This window comes from Cucurbita maxima, unplaced genomic scaffold (assembly GCF_002738345.1).
Source record: "Cucurbita maxima cultivar Rimu unplaced genomic scaffold, Cmax_1.0 Cma_Scf00006, whole genome shotgun sequence".
NCBI classification, from domain to species: Eukaryota; Viridiplantae; Streptophyta; class Magnoliopsida; order Cucurbitales; family Cucurbitaceae; genus Cucurbita; species Cucurbita maxima.
The window spans coordinates 945,105-951,237 of record NW_019272022.1 but is presented as its reverse complement, the minus strand read 5'-3'; positions in this window follow the sequence as shown (position 1 = coordinate 951,237).

The window sequence follows — 6,133 nt, the reverse complement described above, 5'->3', positions numbered from 1 at the left end:
CAAAAACCAAACAAATAACCAAAATAAAACATCTTCTTCTTTGTTCTCTTTTTTCGTCTTCTGGTAACAAACTGTTTTTCTTCTGTTTTGTTGTTTCTATAATTTCAAGTTTGGTTGTACATTTGAGTGTTGTGGATGTAATTACAGTTCGTTGAGTAATGTATTAATTCAAATTTCTTTCTTTATGTTCCATTCAATTACTTTCATCACAAATTTAATTGTCATAATAAGCATATCTTCCCTTTAATTTATTATCAATAATATGTGATTACATACATAATAGAGAACTTACAACACTCATCACTAAAAGCCTTAAATCAAATCGATATAAATTTGATTTGTCGATGATCAAGCATAAAAAACACTTACTTCTAAACTCAAGGTTTGAAGCACTTGTGACCACAACCAAGAAATTTTCATGCCTCAAGGTCTAATTATAAGGGTGAGAACTAACAATTTACCAAGTTTTAGTCACTTATATTCAAGCTATGGTGAACTCGTCAAAAGGAAAGTCTAGAAGACATTGGAGACATTCCCTGCACGTTGACCAAAGTTGAACTTCAAGATAGAGATACACTTTACATTTGCATTGAATGAACTCATAGTTGAATTTATAAAACTAGTCGAGGAGGGTTAATAAACACATTTCATTTATTGTATTATTTAATTCTAATTTAAATATTTATTTGTTATTTAAGCTAATTTTTAATATATGAGTTAATGTTATATGGTAACTTGGGTTACCATATTTCATCATTGACTAGTTATTTTAATAAGAAGGTTATGATATTTCTCTTTAACTAGCCAGTTTAATATAGAGGTTATGTGTCACATAAGTTAAGGTTGTCAAATGATATATAAAGCTTCTTTTCTTTCCTGACAAACATCACATTTTAGAATTGATGAGAACAGAGTTTCTATTTTAGATTTGTTGAGGGCCAAGTTTTTATTTTGCAAATTTTTGTGTTTAGAACTTGCATGTTAAAGTCATTCACTTTGCAAATTCTTGTGTTTAAAACTTGCATACTAAAGTCATTCAAGTGGTATTGATCAAATCTCTTGTGGGGTGATTTGAATCACAAGTTTAGAAACAAGTTTTCTTTATTCTTAATCTTGATCATCAAGGTAATCAGTTTCAAAACTTTTTCTTGGGTCGATATGTGAACGTTATGTTGTATGATATGACATGATAGGTGATAAAATGATATGATGTGTTAGAAGACATGATAAGTTATGATATGACTTATGTTTGACATGAATGATATATGATAAGATTGACATGCAAAAATGACGAATTGGCACAAGATATAACCCCGATATACACATGACAAGTTATGATAAAATGAAATGATATAAAGGAAAATGTTGAGGGAGTTCTTATACATGATAATGAAAGGAAAACTATTGGGACCTCATGCATCATTGCGTGCTCATGCATCAAGGGATACCCCTTATCTTCATTTACGATGGAATGGACGCGTACACTACGAGACAAGGATCGATCATTACATTTATTATAATACTGCGATGGTCACTATTCCTAACGAGTGTCCAGCATCAACAGCTACTAGAGAATGCTCGCCCGACAAGAAAGGGACCCAGGAGGTGTGCGAACCGACTAGTGGGTCCATACTCGCACGTGTGGGTCAAGTGTAGAATAGTAAATACACATCCAATTACCGGTTTAGGATAGCTGCCTAAAGAATATAGACTAATATGATAGGTCCTACTCATGATTGTATGTGCTTGCATCTAACTCCAATAGTGGGGTCACTTACAGAGTATTTCTCAAAATACTTAAGCCATGGGCTACTCTTATTTTTTCAGTAACGACAAGGCTCTCATGTACGGATGACGGTGGCATCTCAACTCACGAGATCATGACACATGCATAGAGTAGTTTGCCATTTAAATTTTGTAGACTATAGGTAGTGTAGATTAGTTGCATTTTCATTTAGTAGTATATAAGTTAGTATAGAACATTTTTACTTTATGTTATTTAAATTTTTGTTATTTATCTCAAAAGATCTTTCTAGAAAACACGCAAATTAACTATATTTTATGATAAAGTTTTGAATGAAATATTTTTGCATAAATGGTCTATGATATGAGTAAAGTAGCGACTCTAAGTAAGTAGAACTCTAGAGTCGTTACAAAAACGATCCAGAAATGAGCATTTGATGGAGGTGAGTATTATGAGTATTAGTTTTCGATTTTGGTTCAGATCCAAGCTCATAGATGAATATTTTAGTCAACAAAGGAATTTGACTTGAGGTCTATGTAAAAAGATAGGAAGAAAATAGAAATTCACGAAAACGTCAAAATTTTGGGTTTCACGAAAATAAAAGAAAATCCCTACGAGAGAAATCATATTTCATGATCGAACACACCCCGTTGAACATGCAGAAAAAATGCGTTTGTAGGGGCTCAAAATAAAGAATTGATGTTATGATCATCCTTATGCAATACGTGTTGTTTGTAACTGCATGTTAGATATCCTAGTCATGCTTGTTAAGGGTGTATTGTCTATAGCCACATGCTTGTTCTAAATCCTTTTACTTATTTTTCATGTTACGTTAATACAGGGGTTTGTCCATTCGTCAAAATCATGTATACATCTATCAAGGCTAAAATGCCTCAAAATGTACTAGGGATGTGACTAGTCGTCCATTCTTCCTATCCGGATAATGCACTATCAAAGCTTGGTTGTTGCTTAATTGCTTTCTGCCGATGACATTGTTTTCTTATAAATCGATTTCTAAATCTTTATCTATCCCTATTCCTAAAATACTTTCTAAGGAAGGGGTCAAAGGCTTAAGTACGTGTCACTCTTGCCAACTAAGACCCAAATTTTAGTTAGGTAACTTACTTGAGGTGAGAATAAGTGTTGCATAATCGCATTGTGAGTCCTGAAAAGTGCGATTGCGAAAATTGGTGTTAGAGTCGAATCAGCTCCTTGAATTTGAGTTAACAAACATGTCCACTCCAAAACAACTAGGCAAGTCCTAAAGATCGCAAATTAGTTGCATGAACGAGATTGCCATTAAAGTCAACAAGATCAACAAAATGGCAAGCCAATGCCCATACATAAATTAATATTGAGGGTTGAGACACTAGAAGACAAGGTCACAATAGCTATTGTGGCTTGGAGCATGGGGATAGCTCGACTGGCTCGAGCCTAGACAATTCCCAGAAAATATCATTAAATGGTTTATGAAATGTTGAGGACATAAGAGAAGCCCTGACTACAAAAAAAAGTGTCCCTCTATGCTTTCCAAGCCAAATTTGGAATGAATTTAACAGCTAACCAAAAGCTTTGAAAACTCTCGCTTCTTCTAGTGGAATGTGGTCATATGTATGTCGAGACCTTGGTTAATAATAAAGTAGCCAAGAACACTATTATATTTGGCTCACAACCTTATGACAGAGACCGAAACTAAGTGCTTAAACATCCTCTAGCATCGATACACAAGAAGGGTTAAAGGCGTCAATTTGGTAGCCCGCTAGGGACTTGGACTGAACAAACCAGTAGCCCGCTAGGGACTTGGACTGAACAAACCAATTTTTGATGGACAACTTCAAAGTCATATTAGGGATGGATTTCCTACTAAAAAACAAAGCCATCTCGTGCCCCTAGCAAAATGCTTAGTAGTGACAAGGTCCAACTCCATCATCATTCACACTAAAACCCATCAATCAAAAGGGATGAAGATGATGTCAACGCTATAGTTGAAAATGGATCTTACACATGATGAACCCACACTCACTGTAATTGTCATAGTTGAAGAGAAAAGCTAGAGTGAACAAACCCCAACAGAAACCTCACAGTTGCTAAAGGAAACCATGGCCAAAAGGTGAAACTAAGGTTTGTTCTGACCTAGGGAGATAGATCACAAAATCGCATGCCATACAGTGTGTTGCAGCACTCAATCTAAGTTGGTTGTACTCCACAAGAAACTAAATAGCTGGTTGAAGGATGAGTTTATTAGACCTGCAAAGGCTCCTATCAGCCATCATCTAAATGTTGGGGAGATGACACAAGCCAACACCTTCAATGAAGTACGAAGACAAACATCAAAAGTAATTCGTGTTTATTCGGGAAGAACATCCATATGGATGAAGAGAAGGGTCAGTCAGAAACGCAGGTCACGACAATTCCAAAGTAGAGAAAGGGTTCTTATCAAGCTAAAGATATATCAATTTTAATTCCAAAACAACAAAAATACGGACCAATCAAAACCATTCAAAAGATCAGAAAGTTATCAAATAGGATTCAATTCCTCCCATGGATGCAGATTATTCTTGTTATCCACGTTAATAACTTGAAACATTACTATCCCGATCAAAAAGATGTTAAGCACAAGGAGGCGACACGACCTCCACCAAAAAGGAAGTAGGAGAGATTCTAATTGAGAAGACACGAAAAGTTGACAAACTAAGAAGTGATTTTCAACATTTCCTAGTAGATTGAATGAGACTCCTTAGTGCTGAGATCGACTGGAAATGCGTCGAGAGACCTAAAGTCAGCCTCATCCTACATCACTGAGTTCATGAAGAGTCGATTGATAGAGACGTCAACCAATAGAGTAAGGGAGGATGTCATGGTCATGATTGTTCAAGATGTGTTGTATGTGGTCATAGCCAAATATCCTGGTCATGCTAGTCAAGGGCATGTTGCCTATGGCCGCATGCTCATTCCAAACCATTTTACTTATTTTCATGGTAGTTAAGTATTTACCATTCATGTTATGTCAACACAAGGGTGTATAAGTGTTTGCCAAAATTATATGTACACCTATCAAAGCTAAAATGCTTTGAAATGTACTAAAGGGAATGTTAGTAGTCATCAATTCTTCCTACCCGAGTTATATGCCATCAAAACTATGATGTGTTGCTTATTTGCTTTTAGCCTATAACATTGCTTTCTAAAACTTTATATGCATCCCTATTTCTAAAATGTTTTTGAGCAACTGGACCGAAAGCTTAAACCTACATTGCCTGTGCCAACAATGACCCAAATTCTAGTTTGCTAACTTACTTGAGAGTGAGGTAAGTGGCACACAACCACGTTGTGAGTCTAGATACAGTCCAATGGTGACACTTGGCATGCAAGGAAATTTATGAAAATAAAACAAGTTTTTTTCACTTGGTGGAGCTGGAAGGTGTGAATGCATGCACGAAAGAAAAGAAATAAATAAAGAGGAGATTGTGTAACCTTGAGTTCGAACGCATTCACAGCTGCGAAAAAAAGTCCTAAGAAAATTCGAGTGAACATATGCTCTAAGTGAAATTGAACGCTAAGTCTAGAGTCGATTGCACAAGGGGCGTCCACATGTGGTCAGTCACACGCAAGTCTCCCTCTAGTCATGTGTGTACCTATATTAGGTTCTTGGGTGGACTGGTTTTCTCCTATTTGATTGTTTTTAAATTTGATTTTGATTCTTATCCTATTATTGACTTGACTTAAGACGAGCTTGATAAATTTCATCGAATTTGGATAACTAATATAGCACAAAAAGATTAACTTAAGCCGTGATCATGAGCAAGCAAGTGACCGTAATGCATTTCTTTCAAGTAATACTTATATGCTAGCATACAAGTATGATCACCGAATATAGCTTATGTGTGCATTGAAGATTTCCTCCATACTAGAACTTCGATTTAAGTTAAAGAATTAAGATTTAGATTATGATCTTAGAGAACTGGTATATTTACGATGATAAAATCACGACGTTTTCAATAAGCCGATCACCCATAGATAATGAGTTGCGATCAAAGAACTAGACTTTAATGTTCCCAGAACACAATTAGCTACCAGAGCAATTCCAGAAAGTCATGAAAGAAGAAGTCAAGTTATAGTCTAGGAAAATGCCCTACACCACCTAGAAAAATGCCCTACAACACCTAGGTTACCATCACGACATTTAGGAAAGACCAAGATATTTCAGGCATTGTGAATTGTATCACCATAGCCAAAACCACTTCCTATTCCCTCTCGTATGATTCAATATTTCGAGCTTGACTCAAATTTATCAGATAAGATGGTCTATTGCCACTCTAATGTATGGAAATGGAAACCCCATCTAGAGCAGGACACAGAGGAAATTCTATGTGACTTTATGGTCCCGTGGAA